The sequence below is a fragment of the Corvus moneduloides genome, chromosome W (genome assembly GCF_009650955.1).
Source record: "Corvus moneduloides isolate bCorMon1 chromosome W, bCorMon1.pri, whole genome shotgun sequence".
Taxonomy (NCBI): domain Eukaryota; kingdom Metazoa; phylum Chordata; class Aves; order Passeriformes; family Corvidae; genus Corvus; species Corvus moneduloides.
Window position 1 is genome coordinate 14,572,402 of NC_045510.1, and position 27,338 is coordinate 14,599,739.

The window sequence follows — 27,338 nt, forward strand, 5'->3', positions numbered from 1 at the left end:
TCACATAAAGATAGCAGGTTTTTTTTTCCAGCTGGGGCAGGGGGGAGCGAGGAAGCACCTGGCTTGCAGCTTTTCCAGTCAGCTTTTGGCCAGTTTTTTCCAGTTTCTTGTTCTCCGGAGAGAGGCTGAGAGTTGAACTTTTCCTTCTCTGGAATTTCGGATTTTCTCCCTTTTCTACTGGACTGCTTGATTGCTGTAACATCAGAGCACATCGGGAGGACTTTCCACCGGGCACAGAGGGCCTGGCCCTGGGCCAAGCCCCAGCTCTGAGGAGACCAAAGGGAGGACTCGAACACTTTCCCAGGTTTTTCCTCCACAGTGAAAGATTTTACCATTTAACATTATTTTCCTTTCCCGTGTGTTTGTTAAATAAATAGTTTTATCTTCTTCACTTTCCTTCGAGGAAAATTTATTTTTTCCCGAACCTGGTGGGGGGAGGGGTGGTTGTGCCTTCTCTCAGAGGATATATATATATTTCTAAATTTGGCCAAACCGGAACAAATTTAGTGTCCCAATTCACAAGCACCTCTCTGACCTCCAGAGGGGCCTACACATCCTTCAGGAGACAGACGACCCTATTGGAGATTGGCTTAAGGGTCTGGGTATCACCAGATGGCTGCGTACCTTGGTAGTAGAAGGCTGCCGATTGCTATTTGTAGTTATATTAGGTTTAATAATACTTGGGTGTATTTTTTTGCCTTAAAGCAGGGCTGCGAAAAATCATCGACCAGACCTGGGTTGCCCAAAAAGAAAACGGGGGATGTGTAGAGGGATTCCTTGTGGAATATAGGATACCCATGGAGAGCTTGGGCATCCCAGGGCTGTTGCAGAAGTACCCCTGACGGGGCCTCAGGCTGAAAACAGGCTTGCAAGGCACCTGCTAGCTGGCAGCCTTGAACAGCCTTGGGAAAAGGTATACACTGGTCAGCTCCCCCGCTGCTTAGAGGCTTTCTCATGGGAAAGGGGCGTGAACTTTGGAAAAAGTATAACTTGGTGTAACCGAATAATAAAACTGGAGCACGATGCTCAAATCGTATCGGTGTTCGTATTGTGACTCTGGCTGGATTCCCCTGCTCCCGGGACCCCCCCCGCTGTACACAAGCAGTAAAATTTTTATATGAAGAATTATCAAAAGGAGACAATATACAATGGACCAAAAATGATGATGATAAATTTGAAAAACTGAACTTGAAACTAGCCTCGGTACCAGCCCTAAGCTTACGCTCACTAGAAAAGCCCTTTCATTTATATGTGAATGCAGAAAATGGCGTAGCTCATGGTGTTTTAGTCCAGGAATGGGGAGGGGTGAGAAGACCAATAGCTTATTTATCTAAATTATTGGACCCAGTAAGCCGTGGCTGGCCAGTATGCATTCAAGCCATAGCAGCTACTGCTATTTTAGTGGAGGAGAGCCGTAAGCTCACCTTTGGAAGTAAACTGACTGTATACACACCCCATGCGGTCCGAAATGTGCTAAATCAAAAAGCTGAAAAATGGTTAACAGACTCCAGGATATTAAAATATGAAGCAATTCTGATTGACAGTAATGATCTAACTGTAGAAATGAGCAAAAGCCTCAATCCGGCCCAATTCCTCTATGTAGAACCAAAAGATGACCTGGCACATGATTGCTTGGAAATTATTCAATACCAAACAAAAGTTCAGGAAGATTTAGCAGAACAAGCCCTCTTAGAAGGGGAAAGAATATATGTGGATGGTTCATCCAGATGCTTGCAAGGAAAAAGAATGTCAGGATATGCCTTAGTCGATGGGATAAATATGCAGACCATCAAAAAAGGAAAGCTACCTTCAAATTGGTCGGCGCAATCTTGTGAATTATACGCTCTAAAAAGAGCACTGGAGCATTTAGCACACAAAAAGGGGACCATCTATACTGATTCAAAGTATGCCTTTGAGGTAATACATACCTTTGGAAAGATCTGGAAAGAAAGGGGTTTACTAAATTCAAAGGGGAAGGAACTGGTACATGAAGGCCTGATTTCAGAAGTTTTGGAGGCATTAAAACTGCCTGAAGAAATAGCCGTAGCACATATCAAAGGATACCAAAAAGGGATGACCCCAGAAATAAGAGGGAATAATCTGTCAGATCAAGAAGCCAAAGATGCAGCAGAAAATGGGACTAAACGAATTATGTTAATCTTGACCCCAGAGAGGGGAGAATTGGAAATCCCCAAATTTAGTAAAGAAGAAGAAAAGGAATTATCTAAGATAGGGGGAGAACAAGATCAATCTGGAAAATGGAAACTCCCTGATGGGAGACAGTTACTTAATAAGCCACTCACTAGGACAATATTAGAAGATATGCATCAAAAAACTCATTGGGGTACTCAAGCTTTGTGTGATCATTTTCTGAGAAATTATGGGTGTATTGGAATCTTTGGGGTAGCAAAACAAATAACTGGGAACTGTATAACTTGCCAAAGAGTGAATAGGAAAATAATGAGAAAAACAACATTAGGAGGCCGTGAGTTAGCTCTGTGACCATTCCAAAGTATCCAAGTAGATTTCACTGAACTTCTTCAAGTACAGAGATGGAAGTTTCTATTAGTAATAGTAGACCATCTAACTCATTGGGTAGAAGCAGTTCCTGCTACCAGAGCTACAGCTAACGCAGTATGCAAAACCCTTCTGGAACAAATTATTCCCAGATATGGAATGGTTAATAAAATAGACTCAGATAGAGGAACACATTTTACATCCAAAGTCTTACAACAAATAACTCAAGCCTTGGGAATAAAATGGGAATTACATACCCCCTGGCACCCACAAAGTTCAGGCCGAGTAGAAAGAATGAACCAGACTTTGAAAAGAACTTTAACAAAATTAATGATTGAAACTCAAATGTCATGGGTAAAATGCTTACCTTTGGCTCTGTTGAGAGTCCGAACACAGCCCAGGTCAGATCTGGGAGTATCTCCTTATGAGATGATGTTCGGATTACCCTTCCTTACCACTCAACATGAAACAGCCACTTATGAAGGAGGGGGAGTAAGTGTCAGAAAATATGTCACCACAATTGCCAGAACACTTGAAAATTTGTGGCTGAAAGGAATGATCCATCAAACCACGACTTTGAAGTTCAAAATTCATAATATCCATCCAGGGGAATGGGTACTGGTAAAAACATGGAAAGAACAATCTTTGACTCCACAATGGGAGGGTCCTTTTCAGGTACTGCTGACGACTGAGGCCGCAATCCGGACCAAGGAACGAGGGTGGACCCATGCCAGCAGAATCAAAGGACCTGTAAAAGAACCTGAAGAATGGACTGTAATATCCAAACCAGGTGATACCAAATTGATTCTTAAACGAAGGCCAGGTGGCAATGAACTGGAACAATCTAAATAATCCAAGGGATATGCAAAGAATCACACCTAACTGAGAAGTAAAAGCCAAATTTATATCAGTGGTTTCAAGTGCCCCCTGGACAAATTCTGTGACATCTTGGGGAAGAATATTCCCACTTCAAACGGGAAGGGTTGGGACTATATCAAACAGGGAACTCTCATGTTCTGATTCTAGCCTGTGACTTGTATTAAGAAGGGGGAGAATCACAACTTCCAACAGTACCACATCATATACCCTATTTGAATCATTCTAACATGGGGCATTCCAGCCTGGTCAAATATAAGTGTTTAATCTGTGGGAGAATTGGCATCTCACACCACCAATGCCCTAGTTGTAAGGAGTGTCAAGCACAAAATTGACCCTCTATCCAGACAAAATCACGAGCCACAAAAGCAATAACTTTGCTCTGCAGATGAGAATTGCTAGTGCCTGTTGAATGGGAAATACCTGAGATACAATAAGATACTACAGTTAAAAAGGGTGCCAAAAGAAATTTGCCTAAAAGCTACAAAGGAAGTGACAAGGAAATAGAGGGCAAGACCGGGTTGGCCACTGTACTCGCCACTGAGAAGATCCAATACACCTGCTATGGGTTGCAACCTCATAGGCAAGGGAGGTGGGAGTATAAGCCATGCTGGACCTCTGTTATTCCTTCTTTTGTCACTTATCCTGGTCCCTTTCAGCACACCGGCAAGACCATGTTACAAATGCTATTGAAAGCTTTACATGGAAAGACACCGGGGTTTCTTTCTTATTACTCATACCCATATCAACAGTCACTGTTATGACTCGTCCAAATTAGGTATCTGCATGCATAAAGGGGAAAAATATTGGATTACAGAAAATTTGGGAACAAGTGGAAACAGACTAAGAAGTAATTGTCCAAAAGGACAAAAATGTATTTGCTTCACAGCTGCCACCAGGGGAACAGTCCAAGATTTGGTAAAAGAACAAGTGGTAAGTAAAAATACAAAGCCAGCACAGCAACCTCACCCTATATTCACCTCACGTCAGGACCTGTATGCAAAGCTTAAACAACAGTTAAAAGAGGAAAAAACCCCAAGGTTGGGAAAAAACCTGTTTGTGGAATTGGGGGAGAGGATAGGTAAAGAACTTAACATAACCAACTGTTGGGTCTGTGGAGGAGCTTTAATGACAGAAGAATGGTCATGGAAAGGTAGCAGCATAGGCCAGGTAGAACTCCTTAAATGGAACTGGACAAATATAAGAGGGGGGAACTGACCTGAAGGGTGGATTTTAAGTTCAACAGTGATAGGGGAAGAATGCCTCTGGCGAACTGGGAAAAACTTTCTTAATGAAGTAGGAAACACTCCCTGTAAAAAGTATAGAGTAAGTAACAAAACTTCAACGTGGTGGGTCCCAGAAAAACCAACTTGGTATTGGGCTCAGAAAAAAAGAAAGGACTGTGTATATGATAATGAAATTGGACTCTTTCAGTGTAGTGACACAGGGAAAAATCCTTATTTTGGAATCCCAGAAATATCCAAATTTTGGGAGAATATAAATCAACAAGAAGGTGATTATTGGAAAGCACCAGATGGCTTATTTTGGATATGTGGGAAAAGGGCATACCCGAGACTCCCTTCACATTGGAAAGGGAGTTGTACACGAGGAATCATTCGACCAGGGCTTTTCCTTTTACCAGAACCAGAGGGAGATCAATTAGGAATACCTGTCTATGAAGACTTCAAAAGAAATAAAAGAGATTTAATGTTGCAGTGGGGATCCTGCAACATGCATATACCAAACCAGGAGTCCCGTGGAAAGGAAATATATACGGACAGACAGATTCTTGATAGCTGTTTCAGAGAGATGTTTATTTCTCCAGCCGCATGGCCGGAGCTCTGCCGAGGAACTGTTCCAGTCACGGGACCAAGGGTCCTTCTGCCCGCGCAGGGAACACAAACCAACCAATGGGAACGAGGCTGAGCAGGGGCAGGGAAACCCCGTGTCTGTGCCCTCAGGGCCCCTCTCCCAGGGCTACACAGTGGGGGAGGGACCCCAACAATTTAATTGGAGGATTCCAAAAATGGAAAGATGAGGAATAGCCCCCTGAACGAATATTAGAAACATATGGGCCAGCTACCTGGGCACAAGATGGAAGTTGGGGATATCGAACCCCAATTTACATGCTGAATCGTATCATCAGACTCCAAGCTCTTGTAGAAATCATAACCAATGAAACAGCCGGGGCTATGGAATTAATAGTCAACCAGAAACGCCAAACCAGAGCTGCAATATATCAAAAGAGGCTGGCTTTAGACTATTTACTGGCTGAAGAAGGGGGTGTGTGCGGGAAGTTCAATACATCGGAATGTTGTTTAAAAATTGATGACAATGGGGATGCCGTTCTAGATATCGCCAACAATATTAGAAAAATAGCCCATGTACTGGTCCAAAAATGGGAATCAATGATGACTGCTAACTGGTGGGATGGCATATTGGGGAAAGAATGGTGGAAGAAGCTAGGTTTCTTCCTCTTATGTGCTACAGCTGGTCTAATATTTCTCCCTTGCTTGATCCCCTGCTTTATTCGGCTAATCACTGTTACAGGGGGGATACTGTAACATGCCTATATCAAACCAGGAGTCCCGTGGAAAGGAAATATATATGTGGACAGATTCTTGATAGATGTTTCAGAGCTGTTTATTTCTCCAGCCGCATGGCCAGAGCTCTGCCGAGGAACTGTGGCAATCACTGGACCCGAGGGTCCTTGCCCACACAGGGAAACACAAAACAACCAATGGGGAACGAGGCTGACCAGGGGCAGGGAAACCCCGTGCCTCCCCTCAGGGCCCCTCTCCCAGGGCTACATGGTGGGGGGGGAGACCCCAACATATAACCAGCATAGTTCAAGCCATGCAAGTTGTGGCAATGCCTACAGACCCAAAGTTGGCTATGTCTGGAACAGCACAAAAAATTATGGTATTAAAAAGACAAAGTGATATAAAAGACCCTCTCGAAGAAGCCAAATTGATCTGTGAAAAGAATGAACGGACATTAGAAGCCAAGAAGAAAAGAATTCTTGCTCAAGCCAAATGATTTATAAAATAGAAAAACGGGGGATTGTTATAAACTTATAATATTGGCTTCTTGCAAGTATAAAGGTAGATATTATATAATGTTAGAAATGCTTTTTGCTGTGTGGATGTAGTTTTCTCTCTTTTTAGCAAGGATGTTAGCAAGTGTGAGCAAGTAAGATAACCTCCAAGCGAGCAGAGGATGAGGCCCGAGAAGCTGCTAATCAACACTTTGTCCAGAGAACAAAAGGGCCCAAAGGCTACTCTGCCCGGAGAACGGGGGGGCCAGGAGAGCCCCGAGCCACTATCACCGCTCTGCCCGGGAGGCCAAAGAGGCCAAAGCTGCTATCAGGCCTGACTGTCTGGAGAATTGAGACCCACCCTACTATCAACTCTCACCTAGTGAGCCCAACCCCAAGAATCAAAAGAAATAAAACCGCAAGGCAGAAGAATACGCATGCTCTAAAAAGGCGGAACCAAGGAGTGGCCATGCAGAACAGCTCCTGGAAAAGTTTTAATATGAATAGAGAACAGACAGTAAAAATGATATAAAAAGGACTCACCTCGAGCATCAGGTGTGCTCTTGGCAGAGCGCCAAGGCACCTGGCCATTACCTCTTTGCTTTATTTTATGTGTCTCTTATTGTCTTTATATTAAACCCTTTAAATTCTCACAGGAGAGTGAACCTTGTTTTTCACAGTCCTTATCAAGAGTTTTTTCATGCTGGTACCAACATGGGGGAGTGCATTGGTTTTGCATGGCCTGGTTTCAGGTAGCGGGGGGGCCACAGAGGTGGCTTCTGTGAGAAGCTGCTGGAAGCTTCCACCATGTCCAGCAGAGCCAATCCCTGATGGCTCTGAAAGATGGACATGCTGCTGGCCAAAACTGGGCCAGTGAGAGAGAGGTTGGTAACGCCTCTGTGAAAACATATTTAAGAAGAAAATCAAAACCAAGGGCACACAGTTTTCTTCTAGTCATAGAAGAGGAGGAGGTGAGAACATGTGAGGGAAAAGAACATGGTGACACCAAGGTCAGTGAAGAAGGAGGGGGAAGAGGTGCTCCAGGCGCTGCAGCCGAGATTCCTCTGCAGGCCATGGTGATGACCATGGTGAAGCAGGTTGTCCCCCTGCAGGCCATGGTGATCCACAGGGGACGCAGAGATCCACCCGTAGCCCATGGGGGAGGTGCCCATGCTGGAGTAGGTGGATGCCTGGAGGAGGCTGTGGTCCAGTGGAAGACCCGGTGGAGAGAGAGGGCCCTTGCTTCCAGGCTGGAGCAGCCTGTCCTTGAAGGACTGTACCCTGTGGAAAGAGACCCAAGTCACAGCAGTTTTGGGAGGACTGTTCGCCCGTGGGGGGAATTCACGTTGCAGCAGGTGCGGTGTTGCTGTGACCCAGCCCGCTGTGGGGCTGGGGCAGCGTGATGCCAATCAATCCCAGCCCATCCCCTGGATCAAGTTTCCCGAAGAGGCAGATGCAGAGGGTGGGTCGAGGGGCGGCTCAGAAACCTAAGCCGTACCCCCCCGGGCGGTGCCCGGGTAGAAGCTGCCTCCCCTGGTTCGGGAAAATTCTTGGTTACTCGGTTGTTCATTGGTTCTTTGTTATAACTCCTGCCTCTTGGTTTCCCCCAGTGGTTCTTGTTAAATTGTATCCTCCCCCTGGCTTGTAACTCATTGGTTGTTTTCCCCTTTTGCCGCGGTTTTCAAATTCCCTATAAAACTGAGGACAAGCCTCGGGGGGAGGATGCCATCGCATTCCATCCTTTCCGAGCTTGTTCAGGTTGCGAAACTTCTAACAATAAACCTGTTAGGAGTCAGACCAGAACAGCCTCTCTCTTCCTTTGTCCCCAAGCTAACGTGAGTCGGTACCATTGGCTCCTGCCGTGTTCCCTCTGCAAAGAAGCCAGCTAGCTAGCTCAGCCAGCAGCACCTTTCTTGATGCTGAAGTTGCTTCTGCGACGCACAGAAGTAACGCAGCTGGACTCTCTATGACCGGGGGCTCGCCAGAGCTCGTGCCTCGAGCACAAGAACTGCGTTAGGTTGGCGCACCAAGCGTGGGGTTCGCGAGTGGATCCCTGCAACGTCGTGGCTGTCGGTGGACAGCGAGAAGAAGCGACTTTGGACTTGCCGACGCCTCTCGGTGCAGTCCGCTCTGTTTTAGGAGCGGTGCCCTGAGAGAAGGCTGCTAACTCCCACTGATTTTGCACTGAACTGACTTTGGAGAGCAGCCGTGCCTCAGAGAACCCCACCTGTGCTTTTTAGTTTGGGACCGGATGCCTTTTAACTGATTTCTGAAACTTGTGTGAGTATCCCTGGTCCCTGATATTTTGTTTCTTTTTTCGTTTTGTGGGTGGCAGGTGGAAGAAGTGCTGAGAGAGAGATGGGATCAAAACTCTCTCAGCCCCAGAGGTTTTTCTCTAAGCTGCGAAATTCCTTGAAGTTAATGGGTTTAAATTTTCAAAGGGTCTGTTAAAACATTTTGTTCGCTGGCTTTTCTTTTACCTTCCTCAAGTGTCTCCCACAAATTTAAAATCTCCTGCCTTCTGGCAGGCTGTGGGGGATAAGACTACTGATTTAAAGCGAAAAAGGGGACTCCTCTGGAGAAAAAATCTTTCCTCTAGTTCTAGTCCTTCGGGACTTGCATAAAATGGATCAGAAAGAAAAGAAAAGCATAAATCCCCCCATAGTTCTTCCCATATCCCTCCTTCCTCCCCTCCTGCTCCTCATCCCACTTCCCCTTCATTGGAAAAAACGAATGGGGTAATATGCCCAGAGGCACAGAGTTGCTACCTTCTCTCTGACCTCTCTCAGTCTTTTCAGCCACCCTGTCGGGGTAGCCCTGGCCAGGCTGCCTCAACCTCTTCCCAAACCCCATATCCCTCGCCCTCATCCTCAGTTGTAAGCCCAGAAAACTGTTCTAAATGCCGTTCGCCATTATCCCCCCCCACGCCACGTGTTTGCATAATGACGCAGACCGCATGGCACAGTCCACCCCTCTCCCCCTTCTTCCCACAGTCCCTTTCGCCCTCCTGCCCCCAACTCTTCCCTATCCCCACTCCCAGACATGACATCGTTGGGTAAAGCCCCCTGTGTCAGGAATCCCCGCCCACCCTGTGACCTCTCCTCCTGGTCCTCCAACCCCGCCCCCTGTGGAGGACTTCCTGGTTCCCACGCCCCCCCCTTCCGACTCCCATGGGGTAGAAACCGGAACGGACGCCATCTTGAAATCGGGTCTGAGAGTCCCCTCAGCCCCCTCCTATCCCTTTGCTGCTCCCGTAACATATGATCGAACTGGCAATAATCCCACATGGAAACCTTTTGATCCTGCAGGGCTGAAAGAGCTTTACAAAGCCCAGAAAGGATTTGGGAGGGAGAGTCAGTACTTTAAGAACCTTCTTAAGATAACTCTCACCAGTACAGTGATTGTGCCACATGACCTCAAAAACATTTTCTCCTGCTTGCTTTCCCCATCCGAATTTCAAATGTGGGAAGAAGGTTGGAGAAAGCAACTGAGAGAGGTCCTCCCGATTTTACTGCAGGATCCAAACAATGCGGGGGTTTCTATGGATCACCTCACCGGGGAGGGGTTATTAGCCAAGCCCCAGAACCAGACTCAAAATACACCAGAGCCGGTCCTGAATGCTGTGAAGCAAGCGGCAGAGCAAGGGTTTTTAATGATGCCCCCTAAATTAGCACCTCAATTGAATTACACAGAGATTCGGCAACTGCAAAATGAGCCATTTATTGATTTTGTGGATGAACTGAGGCTCATAGTGGAAAGACAAGTGGAAGATCCAAAAACAAGAGAGCATATTATAACACAAATTGCAAAGACTAATGCCAATGATGCTTGTAAAAGAGTGATTTTGAGTCTTCCATTCGAACCTCCACCGACCCTAAGTCAAATGATTTGTGCTTGCACGACTTAAGTGCCTATTAATCAGCCAAATTTACTGTCAATATCCAGTGTGTTAATCCTCCCTATTTTCTAGCTGCTAACCAAGTTGTTGCCCAGGCTATTCTCATGCCCAGTAGACCGCCACAGGACTACAACCCCTCTGTCTTCTGGGCTGAGGTAGTTGGGAACGACAAACCCATGCTTAACTGCAAACTGTCTTGCCAAGGCTCGGACATCAGCCTGGCAGGAATGATGGACACGGGAGCAGACGTGACAGTCATTTCTTCCCGTGATTGGCTGTCACACTGGGAGCTGCAGCTGCCAGAAGGTATCGTGAAAGGTGTGGGGGGATCTATATCTGCCCAGAGAAGCAAGGCAGTTGTCCAAATTGAGGGTCCAGAGGGACAGATAGCATCAGTCCGTCCTTTTGTAATTGACTCTGGATTTACATTGTGGGGCAGAGATCTCATGTCCCAGTGGGGGGCTCGAGTCGAAATTCCATCTCAACCCCAGAATTTTAAATAAAGGCCACTGTGGAGCGCCCCTATCGGAAATTAAATTGGATGTCTGACAAACATATCTAGATGGATCAGTGGCCTTTGAAAAAAGACAAGTTAAAGGTGCTCACCGCACTCGTGGAGGAGCAATTGAAAAAAGGGTAATATCGAACCATCTAATAGTGCTTGGAATTCCCCAGTATTTGTAATCAAAAAGCCAGGGAGAGACAAGTGGCGCCTCCTACACGACTTGTGGAAAATAAATGCAGTCATTGAGGACATGGGACCCCTGCAGCCCGGAATGCCTTCACCCTCCATGCTCCCTAGGCAGTGGAAGGTAGCAGTCATTGATATTAAGGACTGCTTCTTCCAGATCCCACTACACCCAGACGATGCATCCTGGTTTGCCTTCTCGGTACCTCCCATCAAGCGAAAGGCTCCCATGCAGCGCTACCAGTGGTGATTTCTGCCGCAAGGCATGAAAAACTCACCCACCATCTGCCAGTGGTATGTAGCTCGCATTCTGTCCCCCATCAGAAAGTTAGCAGCAAAGGCAATAGTGCTCCACTATATGGACGATGTTTTGGTGTGTGCTCCTAACCAATCCTATTTCGACTGGACATTAGGGAAGGTAATCGAGGCCTTAGAGGCAAATGGATTTGAGATCCAGGCCAAAAAGGTCCAGAAAACCTCTCCATTTAAATACCTTGGACTGAAAATCCATGAACAGACTGTGGTTCCCCAACAAGTCAAAATTAATGATCACCCTAAGACCTTTCAGGAACTTCATCAGCTCTGCGGGTCCATAAATTGGGGGAGGCCGCTCCTAGGGCTGACGACAGAAGATCTCGCTCCTCTGTTCAACCTTCTGCAAGGGAAAGATGACCTCACATCACCTAGGCATCTAACAGAGGAGGCGAGACAGTCCACCTGTAAGGTACAGGAAGTGCTGTCGTCCAGCCAGGCACACCGCTGCGCCCCCGGTCTGCCTCTTCAATTTATTGTATTAGGGGAGATGCCATACCTTCACAGGCTGATATTTCAATGGGACGAGGTGCAGAGTGATCCCCTGTTAATCATCGAGTGGGTTTTCCTCTCACACCAGCCATCCAAAAGTATCACAATGCCACAGGAGCTCATGGCTCAGCTGGTGATGAAAGCTAGATCCTGCCTCCACACCCTTGCAGGGTGTGACTTTACATGCATCTACTTACCACTGACAACCGATTAACTTGATAACCTCCTTCAAAACAATGAGCACCTCCAATACGCCCTAGACAGCTACACAGGCCAAATTTCTATACACCATCGAAAACACAGACTGTTTACTTCAGTCTTCAAACTGATTCCAAAAGAAATTCAAAGCAGAAAACCATTAAATGCCTTGGCAACCTTTTCAGATGGCTCCGGAAGTTCCCGGAAGTCTGTCATCACTTGGAGGGATCCTCGCACTCAGAAGTGGGAGTCTGATGTGCAGGTAGTTGAAGGATCCCCACAAGTGGCAGAACTTGCAGCCGTGGTCAGAGCATTTGAGCGGTTCAGTGAACCATTCAATTTGATGACTGATTCCGCCTATGTTGCAGGTGTAGTTTCCAGGGCAGAGAGAGCCTTACTAAAGGAGGTTGCAAACCCAAAAATTCATAACTTGCTTTCGAAACTGATTCAACTGATCTCCCACCGAAAGCAACCATTCTATGTCATGCATGTGAGAGTATACACTGACCTGCCAGGATTTATTGCAGAAGGGAACAGGAGAGCAGATGCCCTAGCGATGCCCATCGAGTTAGCGAATCTGCCTAACAGATTCCAGCAAGCCCAGCTGAGCCATGCAATGTTCCATCAAAATGCTCCAGCTCTCATTCGAATGTTCCACCTCACTAGAGAACAGGCGAAAGCCATTGTGGCTACATGCATCAACTGCCAAAAAAACCAGCTTCCATCATTAGGTCAGGGGGTTAACCCCCGAGGCCTAGGCAGTTGTGAGGTATGGCAAACAGAAGTCACCCACTTCCCCCAATTTGGCTGCCAGAAATATATTCATGTTTCTGTGGATACCTTTTCTGGTGCAACCTTTGCCTCAGCCCACCGTGGGGAAAGGGCCAAAGATGTCATCAACCACCTAGTACAGGCCTTCGCTGTGTTGGGGACACCAAATAAAATAAAAACTGACAATGGCCTGGCGTACACCTCTGCAGAGTTAAAAACATTAATGAGTGAGTGGGATGTGGATCACATCACTGGCATCCCTCACTCACCCACAGGCCAAGCCATCGTGTAAAAGAAAGCATCAGACACTAAAAAGACTGTTAGAACAACAAAAAGGTGGCGATGAGATCGCTGCCCCCATCATAAGACTTTCCAAAGCATTGTTCACTTTGAACTTTTTAAACTGTTCCTATGAGGAACCTGATCCTCCCATCCTGAGACACTTCACAAACTCTGCCAAACATAAACTGACTGAGAGACCTGAGGTCCTAATAAAAGACCCTGATACTTTACAAATACATGGCCCGTACCCCCTAGTCACCCGGGGTAGAGGCTATGGGTGTGTTTCCACCCCAGAGGGTCCAAAATGGATCCCTGGGAAGTGGATCAAACCCTTTTTGAGACCACCTGTGGATGCCAAGCAAAGGAAAGAAGCTGCCACAGCCTGGAAAAGAAGAAAAACCAAGCCACCTGGAAAAAAGACTCCTCCTCCAGGCCTGCAAAACAAACCCTCCCCTTCCCAGTCTCCTTAAAATGTGTCTCCCTTCCCGAAATGACCCCTCATTGTGTTTTGAAAGAGGAGGAGTCCAAGGGAGCCATTGTTATTTAAGTTATTGTATTTGTGTTAATCATATTTGTGTTATACTTTTCCTAAAGTTACCACCCTTGACTGCATGATGACCTCCTACCTGCTGCGGTCCCACCTGCTTCTGCAGCTCCTCCTGTGCCACCACCAACAAGGCGAGGCATGGAACATACCGCAGCCACAAAACAACATGTGGGTATCACTGGCCCAAGCCCTCAACCAGATGGGGATATGCTTGGGCACAGGCAGGGCGAAGGACCCAATGTCTTCCTGCCTTGTTGGTATTCCCTTGCACGCTGAGGAGTTTGTTGCTTACACCCATGATACCCACATCCTCCAGCGCCACCGCTGGGACCGGTGGATGCGGAAACTTCCAGTAGCCATACAGGAGCCCCAAGAATTACATCTTCAGGGGTCTGCTGGGGCAGCCTTTTGTTTTAACTCACACTATAGCAAGCCAGAACACCAATTCCCAGTCAGCCCTTTTAACAGAATCTATAAAACCCAGAGTTGGTGTCACAATATGGCTCTGTCGGTTTCCAACTCCATCAGTCACAGCAAGGTGCTGCCGGAAGGTTTATTCTTAATCTGTGGAGACCGGGCGTGGAACAGAATCCCACCATTTCTCACAGGAGGCCCCTGCACTCTAGGGCATTTGACCACTCTCACCCCAGACAGGGCTCAACTTCTCAAGTGGCAAAATTCAGCTAATCAGGCTGGGTCAATTTACAAAATCCCTGATGATTGTGATAATTCGGTCACTAATTGGCCTCATTCTAAAAGAGTTATCATGTCAATTTTCATGCCGTGGGTGGCGGCAGCTAAGGGCTTTGGAGAACTTGAGCAGATTTCTTGCTGGTTAGGGAAAAGCACCCAAGCCATGTCCTCCGTCCTCAGCCAGCTTTTAGCTGAGGAAGAAAAAACAAAGCAGGCAACATTACAAAATCGAGCTGCCGTTGATTTCCTTCTCCTCAACCACGGCCACGGCTGCGATAAGTTTGAAGGACTCTGCTGTATAGACTTTTTGTCAAAGAGCAAGTCCATTCATGTCAAAATTAAGGAAATTTGTGCCCAAGTTGACAACCTGTGCGCAGAGGGCAGCGACTGGTTTAAAAACATCTTTTCCTCCTCCAGTCTCTCTTTGTCCACTGGGAGCTTCAGCAGCCGTATTCCTTCCATTATCAAGGACATTGTTTGGGTTTTGTTTATAGTGTTGTTAATTTTATTAGCCCTTCCCATTTTTAAGTGTTTGGTTTTGAAATCCCTTAAGCCTTCCCCCTCATTTCAAGGTAATAAAAAAGGGGGTGCGGTGTTGCTGTGACCCAGCCCGCTGTGGGGCTGGAGCAGCGTGATGCCAATCAATCCCAGCCCATCCCCTGGATCGAGTTTCCCGAAGAGGCAGATGCAGAGGGTGGGTCGAGGGGCGGCTCAGAAACCTAAGCCGTATCCCCCCTGGGCGGTGCCTGGGTAGAAGCTGCCTCCCCTGGTTCAGGAAAATTCTTGGTTACTCAGTTGTTCATTGGTTCTTTGTTATAACTCCTGCCTCTTGGTTTCCCCCAGTGGTTCTTGTTAAATTGTATCCTCCCCCTGGCTTGTAACTCATTGGTTGTTTTCCCCTTTTGCCGCGGTTTTCAAATTCCCTATAAAACTGAGGACAAGCCTCGGGGGGAGGATGCCATCGCATTCCATCCTTTCCGAGCTTGTTCAGGTTGTGAAACTTCTAACAATAAACCTGTTAGGAGTCAGACCAGAACAGCCTCTCTCTTCCTTTGTCTCCGAGCTAACGTGAGTCGGTACCATTGGCTCCTGCCGTTTCCCTCTGCAAAGAAGCCAGCAAGCTAGCTCAGCCAGCAGCACCTTTCTTGATGCCGAAGTTGCTTCTGCGACGCACAGAAGTAACGCAGCTGGACTCTCTATGACTGGGGGCTCGCCAGAGCTCGTGCCTCGAGCACAAGAACTGCGTTAGTGCGGTACGACTGCTGCTTGCGTGAGTGGACCCACGCTGGAGAGGTTCGTGGAGAACTGTCTCCTGTGGGAGGGACCCCACGGTCTCACAGGGGAAGGACTCCTCTCCTGGAGCAGCGGAAGAAAATCTCTGTGGTGAACTGATCCAAAAACCCCCATGGCCTGTCTCCCTGCGCTGTCAGTGGGAAGGAGGGAGGGGCTGGGGGGGAAAAGGTGTTTTAGAGGCTTCTTTTGCTTCTCATTATCCTCCTCTGATTCTGTTAGTAATAAATTCATTTTGCAACTTTAAGTTAAGCCTGTTCTTCCTTGAAGTGTTTTCTCCTGGTCCTTATCTCAACTCATTTTTTTTCTTTCCTCTGCCCAGCTGTTGCAGGGAAGGGTGAGCGAATGGCTTTCATGGGTACCTGACATTGGGCCAGCATCAAACCATGACAGGGAGGTTTTTGCTTGTGTTGAAGTCAACCTCTGAAATATGAGAGGGACCCATAAATGTATTGCAGTGGAGAGATGAAGGGAATGTCTGAGACAAACCCATAGGAAAACTGAGCTTAATTAATTTGCTGTTAATAGAAAAAATTCTTTCTGAATACTGTGAAACCTCCGCAAAGCAAATGCTGTGCTGGCTGATTACTCTGTATCTGTTTTCAGGTGCAACATTCCTGGAACACCTCCTTATCTTTCAAAAACATGATGGTAATCTGTTAGCAGCTCTGCATTGTCTGCAGCAGGGGTCTTCTCCATTTTACTTTTGTGTTTATTTTATGACTGGCTTGAATCTCATTCTGATAGAACCAGGGGAAAATACAACTAAAAAGTTATTAAGCTACATGTCTGCTTCAAGCTGGGAAAATCTAAGCACAGATGAGGCAAGAAGGAAATTTCTGTGAGTCCACATCTATCATTCTTTCAGAATGATGTCAGAATGATGAGAGAGGTGTCTCACTTGGCTTCTGGGAATACTAAGCCTGTTGAGATGGGATATGTGCCCAAGACACTGAATCATAACACCTACATCACTGAGTGCAGAAAGTGAGTCTGAAAGAGGAGCATGTCTCTGGAAAGTCAACTGTTATGTTGGTGATGTGTGGCCTCAGGTGTAAAAGAAGTGGCTGCAGTTGAGATATATGGAAGGGGGATAAGGAAAAGTATCAAAAAGTGGAAGCAGAAAGACAGAGTATCTCCAACAGACTTACAGCAAAGCAGGAACAGACCTTTTTCACCCAAAGGAGCCCCATTAAACTCCCATCTTCTGTCTTTCCACTCATGCTTTGGGGGACCTGCTGGACATCACTGCAAGGACCTCTGCAGGCAAAGCAGTGATGAGTTTCACATGCCAGCAGGTCCTTGGCCATGCAGTTGCAGGAAACAGGCTCTAATTTACTTGTGGTGAGCCTGGGCATTTACTTATGAGTCAGTTTAAAACATTCTGGGTTTTTTTTGGTGGGCAGGGAAAGCCACAGAGGCAGCTTCTAAAAGGAAGGCTGCTCAAAGCTTCTACTATGTCCAGCAGAGCCAATCCCCTGAAGGGTCTGACAATGGACATGTTACTGGCCCAATTAGAGGAGTTGGTAACACCTCTGTGATGACATATTTAAGAAGGAAAAAAACACGCGCAGATTCTCTTTTTCTTCTGAGGAGTGGGGAGGCACCAGGGCCAGGGCCCTCCTGGCGCCGGGAGCGGCCATGCGCCGCCGTGGCCAGCAGGGACCATCTCAGTGCGGCTGCAGCTATGCACATCCCCGCGGCCATGCCAGGTGCGGCCGTGGGAACGCAGAGCCATGGCCGCCGCAATGCCCAGTGCAGCCCGCAGCAAATTGTGTCTGCCTAACTGCTCCTAGCCAGCCACACTGCAGGCAGAAAAAGCAGGAGCGGTGGCAGGGCTGGATGGCTACAGCAGCCGGCACTGCCCATGTGGCCAGTAGTGGAAACATGGCAAGTGACTCCTCTGTGCGAAGCACAGACAAGATCAACCTTTTCAGCACTGCGAAACTCTGTAAGAACTTTTCAATTGATAGAACTTGAGAATAATAATACCTATGGACAACAATTTTCTTCCAAGTCAGAGAAAAGGAAAAGTGAAGACATGCGAGGAGAACCAACATGGTGGCACTGAGGTCAGTAAAGAAAGAGGGAGAAGAGGTGCTCCAAGCATTGGGATCGAGATCTCTCTGCAAGCTGTGGTGAGGACTATAATACAACAAATTGTTTCCCTATAATCCATGAAGTCCATGGGGGGAATGCAGAGATCCACTCTCAGCCTCTGAGAAAAGGTGCTCACGCCAGAGCAAGTGGATGCTGAAAAGCTGTAACCTAGTGAGAAACTCAGAGAGAGAAGACCCTTGCTTCCAGAGATAGAGAACCCTTGTTTCCAAACTAGAACAGCTTATCCTTAAAAAACTACACACCATGAACTAAATGACCCACGCTATGCAGTTTTAGGAAGACTGTTTTGCTTGTGGGAGGGACTCACATTACAGCAGGTCGGGCGGGACTGCTATTTGTGAAAATTAGGACCACACTAGAAAAATTCACAGATAATTATCTCCCGTGGGAAGGACCCCACAGCACAACAGAAGAAAGACCCTTCTTTCCCTGAATGAACTGAGGAAAGATTTTTAGAAAGCAAAACACTGACCAAAACCTTATGTTTTTGTCTCCCCACATTGTCGGTGGGAAAGAGGGAGGGGCTGGGAAGAAAAAAGTGTTCTAAAGGTTTATTTTAGTTCTCATTGCCCACTTTTAATTCTGTTAAAAATAAATTTTCTTTATACTGTTTAAGTTTTGAACCTGTTTTGCCCTTAGGGTATTTTTTTTCTCCTAATCCTTAACTCATGAAGCCCTAGTTTTGTTTTCCCCTCCTCTGCTCAGGGGTGAAGGGGATAGCCCTGAGGCAGGCCCAGGCAGCAGCAGGCAGAGGTTGGCCACAAAGGTTTCAGGGCTGCCTTATCTCAGTGTCACATCTTGGGAACTGTCAGGATCAAAGCAGCTCCAAAGGGCCCATCCTTGCCTGAAGCTATTATGCCATTGCAGGAGATGAAGCCTTGGGTAGTTTAAATCTGTTTATAAACATGGAATCATTAAGGTTGGAAAAGACCTCTGAGTCCAACCCTTAATCCAGCACTGAGAAGTCCACCACTAAACCATGTCCCTAAGTGCCACATCTACATGTCTTTTAAATCCCTCGAGGAATGGTGACTCTACCACTGCCCTGGGCAGCCTGTTCCAATGCTTGACAACCCTTTCAGTTAAGAAATTTTCCCTAATGTCCAATCTAAACCTCCCCTGGCATAGCTTGAGGCAATTTCCTCTTGTCCTGTTGTTGGAAATGATAGAAGTTTCCTAACTAATTTTAATTAGTTGTTTTAATTAATTGTAAGCAGCGCCCACTTTTTGCCAGCACTAGTTAAGTTTCTTCAGACTCTTATTGTTACTTTGATCATTAAATCACTGTAACCTTAAGTTCTTTAAAACTAACCCTGACAAGCTTCAATAAACAAAGCCAAAGGGATTTGATGACTGAGCATCTGGGATCTTAAATGTATGGCACTTCAAGTAACCAGAAGACACAGAGGAGATTAAGGCCTAGAAAGTTGGAGATTCCCCGCCTGAGAAAAAGGTAGCAAAAGGACTAAAGAATGTGGACCAGATTAGCATGAAGAGGGAGAAATCAATAACTAATAGAGGATAGAATACTAATTAATGGCAATAATTATGTAACTTAGAACCAATGAACATTAATTTCTTTGTTTGCTAAAAACGTATAAATAAGTTGTCCAAGAATTGACACTGAACCATGCCATAAATCAAGTCCCTCCTGATGGGAGAGAATTTTCTAAAAGTCCTTGCAAGGAGTTTCAAAAGATAAACCGAGACTTTTCCTGGAGTTTCAATGCTGCTGAATAGTTGTTTATTAAGTCTTATCAGAGGAACAGAGCCACTAGCGTGACCCAGGTACAGCATAGAGCACAGAAAGCAGGAGTGAAGTCTCTAATTATCAAGATTTACACGGCCTTTTAAAGATAATTTAACCAATAGTTACTAAAAATGTATATTATTTTCACTTTCCTACCAATTATTCAGCAACATGACCAGGAACTGCGGAATTCTCCATCCAATCATTCCAAACTACTTTTACTGCAGAACATGGAGTAGTAGAAGAAGGAGAAGAAGGTTTAGAGAACAACAGCAATCGTCCATTTTGATATTTTTTACTCTTATCTATTTACTACAAAGAGAAGCCCAAAACCTCTAAATTTTTCACCCTGTGACAATCTTACATAGTAGTCTATCATCTAATTCACACCACTGTATTTTCTAGTTCTTGTCTGATCGTTGGTAATTTTTTCCAAGGTTGGAAGTTAAAACAGTGTTGTCCAGGGGGGTAAGAACCCTTAAAAACAGGCAGAGAAATATTCTCGGCACTCTGGGTTCCTACAAAGAATAAAGCAATGTCTTACTTGCTAACATTAAAAAGACAGTGGTAAGGGGTTTTATTTATCCCAATGATTTTATTGACAATTCTTGGTGACCATGAAGGGACAACACTTTTGATGCTCCATAGATTTGTGAGGTCAGGAGAAGACTCAGCATGCACGCCAAAGGTTTCTTGGGGAGGTCTTCTGATCTCCTGGATACCATGAGTTCAAGGTAAGTTCCCCTTTACTTTATTAAGGCATTACTGAGGGTATAAAAGTTATACCTAACCATAAGCTGCAGTGGAAAATACTCACAGAAATTGAGCTCTATAATACGATACGATTATAAAATCACAGAATCAACTAGTGTAGCGGGTCAGGTTTGTAACCGGGCGGAAACACCAATTTAGTGTAGTGGTTTGGCCCAAAATACTCATTACTGTTTATCTTCTGTGAGATAAGAATTAGGAGAAACGCAAAGCAGGCACCAACTTTGAAAGAATATAAAGAAGTTTATTAACAGACCTAAAAGAAGGAAAAAAATTATACCACACCTTCAGAACTCTTCTCCTCCCCCACCTTCCTCCCTTCTCCCACTGACAATGTAAAAAGACAACCCTTAAGATGTTCAGTCTGTTTACCACTTCCATAATAACCTTGTTCAGTCCATTTAGAAAGAGAAGTCTCTTCTTGCTCGTGCTATGAAAACATTATCATAACGAGACAGCCATCCACTTCCAAATAACTCTGTTTAGTCCATTTAGGAAGAGGTCTCTCTGCTCACGATGTGAGTCCCTTCCCCCGACTTGCAGCTTTTCCCACAACTGCTTTCGAGGGTCCACTCTTGAAGGTTTTTGGGGTACAATTTTAAGGTTGAGCCGTTCAGAAACAAAAGTTCTCTTCACCCATCTCTGGGAGCATTTCATCTCTAAGAACAGAGGCCCTTCTCCTTCCCTGGGAGCAAAGGGTCTTCCTCATCTTCATTGTTAGGACTATCTCCGGGAGCATCTCTAGGAACTGAGGTTTTCTCCTTTCCCATTTGGAGCCAAAGTCCTCATCTGGTCCATCTCTCCCTGTCCAAACTTCTCATGAAATTACAGCTGCGTCAGCATCTGCCTATCTCAGCGCAGGTGCTTTTGCTTGCGAGTTGAACACTCCACTCCTCATATCTTCATGAAATTACAACGGGATACTCTATCACAACAGAATTTCAGCTTTAAGCATCTCCTCTTTCTCTTTCCTCAGGTTTTCAGCTCTTCACAGAAATAAAAGGGTTAATCTCACCTAGGCCTTGCGGCTGGAATGTGGCTTATCGAAGTGGAGAGGGGGGAGACCCAAGCCACTCCGGCTGCCCACAGCCCTGCTGTGTGTGTGTGGGGGGGGGGGGGGGGCGGGTTCCGTGGGTGGAACAGGTCCATCGGCTCCAGGATGGCCATGGCCCGGCCCGGCCTGGCCCAAGCAGGGCCTGGCCGCGCCCACTGGCCCCCGCACAGGGCCCGCAGCCACCTGTCCCTGCGCCGGAAACGAGAGAGAGAGCTGTGGGGGTGGGGTTGTCTATTCTTAAGTGTGTATCACAGAGGCAGTGTCAGAGACTGAAATATTATATTTTATGACTTAAACATTTTCTTAAAGGAGTTTTAAAACTGTATTACAAAAGCTGAGGAGAAGACTCCCACACCCTGAATGGGGCCCTGAGGCCTGACACTGCTCGCTGATGAAGATAAGATAAAGTAACAACTCAGGGCTGGGGACATTCACTGAGCATCAGCTTAACACTTCCAAGATGAGGACCACAGCCCCAGGGCTATCAGCTGCCAGGCTCGAACAGACCCTCGCACCAAGGGGTGGAGGGAGGAGAGGCTCTGGGTATCTTGGAAAAGCCTCTGGTCAGAGGTGCAGTGACTGCCCATCCTCCACTGTGCAGAGCCCAGCTGAGGGGTCCTCACCGGGGGGGAAGCTTATCCACAGCAGAAGAGGGTGACATGGCCCATCATAGGGGCCCCCTTCAAAGGGGTCCCCAGACCCTGCACAAGAGCACCAGAGATGATGCAACAGACCCTCAGTGTTGCAAGGGGCAGTGTGTCAAGCTGGCCCCTGCAAGAGAGGCACGTGGGCGTTCCCACCTGGCCCACAGTGTATATTAATCCACGGGATTCTGCACTCTTTGGCGTGTAGCGGCATGTGGCGGCGTGTGGCGGCATGTGGAGGCGTGTGGCGGCATGTGGAGGCGTGTGGCAGCATGTGGCGTGTGGCAGGATGTAGTGGCATGGCCACAGCAGCCACGGGGGACCCTCACCACCAGCAGACCAGATGGAGGGGAGCAACGAGACGTCATTGGGACCCTCAGATGAGTGATATGCTTCCACCTAACCCCTGTCACCTCTCCCCCCACCCCCCACGCACACTTCTTTTTCTTTCTCTCTTTCTTTTCTCTTCCCTTCTCTTTGCTGTGGAGATACAGCTAGAAAGCAGAAGTGAGAGCACTGCTAAACTCATGTCAGAAGTAGACGCGCTAACGCTGCTAGGCCGCAAACCGTGGCAGGCGGTAAGGCCTATAATGAAACAGTCAGCATAAAAGGCATGCTTGGTATGTACCTGTGATAGTTAGTGCTAGCTTCTAGTTTTGCAATGTTATTAAGAAACATAGATATGGTTGTTATAGTGATTGCTGCTTATATAACTGCTTATATAACTGAAAGGTATAAAAACCCGACCCTGTATCAATAAAATCGGCTTATTGCATCCAAGCAATCTGCCCCGTCTCTTTCATCGTCGACTGTCTCGCGACCGTATCGCGACAACTGGTGCCTCCATGTGAGGACTGGGCTACTCCTACGGGACAGTTGGCGACGCCCTGCAGAACTTCAGTAACTTCGCCGAAGGTTAAGCCGCAGGGGAGTGGGAGCCTTCGGAACTGTGGTTAAGCCGCGGGGAGAAGCGGGAGCCACGCCGGCCGGCAATTGATCCTCTGGAAAAGAGGTGAGTCGCTGCAGGGAACTATGGGCCAGGGTCAGGGGATGACCACCCCAGAAAGAGACGTGCTTGCGCTTATGTCTACGCTGCTTGACAAGCAAGGCAAATCTTTGCCTGCGCACGATTTAAAAACTATACTTCGATGGACTGCTTCTAAATTAGAAGGAGTAACCCAGTCCACGATTTTTACGGCAGATTTATGGGATAAAGTAGGAGTGGAACTTTGGAATGCTGCCGCTAATGGTGATAAAAATGCAGCACAAATGATATCGTCCTGGAAAATAATTTTTGAAGCTTTAAAAGCTCACGAAAAATCTCTTGCTAAAGATAATGGGGGTGCCCTTTGCCCCCCCTCCGCAGAAGCGGAGCCTCAGAACTCTTTACAATCTGAAAAGACTCTGCCTTCTTCATCTAAAGCTTCAGCCCCCCTTGCAACAAAACCAGCGGTGGGAGCTTTTGTAGTTCCTGAGGAGAAGGGCTCCTCGAGACCTGTAAGAGCATTTGCCGCTGGTTACGGTCCAGCTGACAGCAGCGAGGATGAAGGAGAGGATCCTTTTGACCCCGGATCCATTGACCCTGAAAAAGAGCCAGATTTGTTTCCCCCCGACCCTCACGAGACCTGGGTTCGCTTGAAACAACAAGCATTAAAAGAAGGGGACTTAGACTTTGCAGACAAGATTGTGGCACCGGTCTTGTATACGGGACCGAGAAAACGGAATGCCCATTGGAAACAGATATCTTTCTCAAAGAGCTTCGGTGGGCAGCCACAGAGCACGGCATCAGTTCACAGTATTTTGTGACTTTTCTAGATTCTGTGCTTGCAGCTCATATTATGACACCATATGATTTAAAAACTTTGGCACGGCTGCTGCTGTCTCCTGCTCAAAACGCTTTATGGGAAAAGGAGTGGGAAAAAGGTCTACAAGATCTGCTTCTAACTTATGTGGGTCATGCTAATCAGACCCTGGCAGCCCTCACAATTAGACAGCTTATGGGAACGGGACCATATATCGACCCTAATGTCCAAGCCCAAGACATTCCTCAGGAAGCTCTTGAAGGAGTCCGAAACGCGGCTCGCCAAGCTTTCCTGAAGGTCCCTGATGCAAAGACGCCTCAGAAATCATTTACGACCGTTGTCCAGGGGCCCCAAGAATCCTATATGCAGTTTATCGACCGACTTAAGCAGGCGCTCGAACGCCAAATTGATAACGCAGCAGCTCGTGAAATTTTGCTGTTGAAGCTTGCTGTTGAAAATGCCAACGCAGACTGTAAAAAACTCCTTCAGTCTCTGCCTAACCAGAATCCTACTCTAGTGGAAATGATTGAGGCATGCAATCGTGTTGGCACCCTAGAACACCAATATTCAGCCATGGCTGCAGCCCTTGCAGCCATGAGAGGGCCCCCTGCAACTTCAGGAGTCTGTTTCAGCTGCGGCAAACCCGGTCATTTGAAAAGAGACTGTCCTGCTCCAAAAAGAGATAAACCTGGGGTGACGATGGTTAGCAGGATGTGTGCCCAGTGCGGTAGAGGCCCACATTCCCCTAACCAATGTCGCTCTAAGTATGATTCCGAAGGTCGCCTGCTCCAAGGATACCAGGGAAACTGGAACCAGGGCGTGGGATGGCGGCGCCACGCTCTGACACGGATGCCTCAGCCGCCCCTGCAGATGCTTGCCCTGCAGATGCCTGCTCCTCAGATGCCAGCCTCGCAGATGTCCAGCAGCAGTGTCCCTCAAGTCTTCGCCCAGCAACCGCAGAGAGTGCCGGATTGGACCTACACACCTCAACCACAGTAACGTTAAACAATTCTTCTGTTCATTTGCTTCCTACAGGAATTTTTGGACCACTAGGACCACAAAAGAGTGCCCTACTCTTAGGAAAGTCCTCCGACAGCCTTCCAGGACTTTCTGTTTTCCCTGTAGTTATGGACTTAAATTTTAAAGATGAACTTAAGATCATAGCTTGGACCTCTAATCCTCCATGTTTTATCCCACAGGGTACCTGTGTTGCTAAACTAATTCCTCTGCCATGTGATTCACCATCCATTGTAGAAAAATATAATACCAAGGTGAGAGAGCCTGGTTTTGTAATGACCCCACAAATACTATGGGCACAAACAATTTCTGATAAGCGTCCTACCTGTCAGTGCACCCTGTCATTGCAGGGACAGCGAATAACACTCACTGGTATTCTAGATACTGGAGCTGACGTTACTGTCATTTCTCAAGATAAGTGGCCCCCTAACTGGGCCCTTATGGAGGTGCCTATGGCCCTCACCGGAATAGGAGGGAGTAGTTGCAGTTATCAAAGTCGCCATTTGATTCAAGTAACAGGACCAGAAAACCACACAGCCTCTGTAAGGCCATTTGTTCTACCTGTGCCTATAGTGTTATGGGGACGGGACGTACTCTCACAATGGGGTTTCAGAATTCAATCGGATTTTTAATAGGGACCATTGAGGCACGCAACACCCTGAAATTAACCTGGAAAACAGAGACACCCATTTGGGTGGATCAATGGTCCCTACCATTGCCTAAACTGCGTGCACTCACTGAATTGGTCCAGGAACAGCTTCAAAAGGGACATATAGTCCCCTCTACCAGTCCTTGGAATTCACCTTTGTTATTAAAAAACAATCTGGCAAGTGGCGTTTGCTCCATGATCTCCGCAAAATTAATGCTGCTATGGAGGACATGGGAGCCCTTCAGCCTGGTCTCCCATCTCCTACCATGATCCCCCGAAATTGGCACTTGACAGTCATTGATCTAAAAGACTGCTTTTTTGACATTCCCTTGCATCCTGATGATGCACCGAAATTTGCCTTTTCTGTCCTAAGCACTAATATGCAGGCACCCTTGCAAAGGTATCACTGGGTTGTCCTGCCCCAAGGCATGAAAAATAGCCCCACTATTTGCCAGTGGTTTGTTGCAAAGATCCTCAGTCCCATTTGCTTAGATATGCCTGATACTCTTTTGTATCACTATATGGATGACATTTTAATTGCTGCAGAAAAACAAGAAGTCATGGAGAAAGTCTTAGCCCTTGTCAGTAAGGCTGTAACTCAAGCAGGACTTTGTGTTGCTCCTGAAAAAATTCAGTGTCAACCCCCTTGGAAATACCTGGGCTGGCGAATTAGGACCCAGAGTATTTCTCCACAGCCTTTACAAATTCAAACAAACATTTCTACTTTGCATGATGCTCAGAAACTTTTGGGGACAATTAATTGGGTTCATCCCCTGTTAGGAATCTCAAACGCAGACTTGAACCCTCTGTTCGCTCTGTTAAAAGGAGAGCCTGATTTACTATCACCTCGGCAGCTTACATTGGAAGCTCGCCAGGCATTGCAAAAGGTAGCTGATGCTATCTCAAATCGGCAAGTGGCTCGTTGGGCTCCAGAGTTGCCCTTTTCCTTAATCATTTTAAATCCGGCCAAGCAGCCCCATGCTTTAATTTTTCAGTGGGACCCTAACTTGCCAGACCCTCTATTAATTATTGAATGGATTTTTCTGCCACATCACATGTCCAAAACTGTCAGTACTCAACATGAAATGTTTGCTTTGCTCATTGTAAAAGCTAGACAGAGACTTGTTACACTTGCAGGTGTTGATTTCTGTTTGATTTATCTGCCTGTTGCTGTTGTTTATTTACAATGGCTTTATCAACAGTCCGAAGTGTTTCAGATGGCTCTTACCGACTTTTCTGGACAACTTTCCACACACCCCCCAAAACACAAGCTTGTAGCAGCAGGATTCAATCTTTTAACACGACCCAAAAGAAGCGAAATTCCCTTGCAAGCATTAACTGTTTTTACGGATGGTTCAGGTTGCAGCCACAAATCTGTGATGTTGTGGTGGAATTCGAATCTCAACCGATGGGACTCAGATGTCACCACTGTTTCAGGATCTCCTCAAATTGCTGAATTAGCAGCCGTTGTACGAGCCTTTGAACGCTGGTCTATTCTTTTTAACCTAATAACTGATTCTGCTTATGTTGCAGGACTTGTGGAAAGAGCTGAAGCTGCTGTGTTGAAAGATGTGCCTAATGCAGATTTGTTTTATTGGTTACAACAGCTTGTGTTTCTTTTAGATAAGAGACAAGAATCATATTTTGTAATGCATGTTAGATCTCACACTACCTTACCTGGTTTCATTGCAGAAGGGAACCGCCAAGCGGATTTACTTACGCTACCTGCGCAAGTAGTGCCTGATCGCTTTTCCCAAGCAAAAATCAGCCACTCATTTTTCATCAAAATGCTGCTGCACTTGCGAGAACTTTTGCTTTGTCTTCTCACCAAGCCTCTAACATTGTGGCTGTGTGCCCAGACTGCCAAAGACACTCCTTTCCTTCTCTAGCTGGAGGTCTTAACCCTAGAGGACTCCAGAGCCTCGAAAT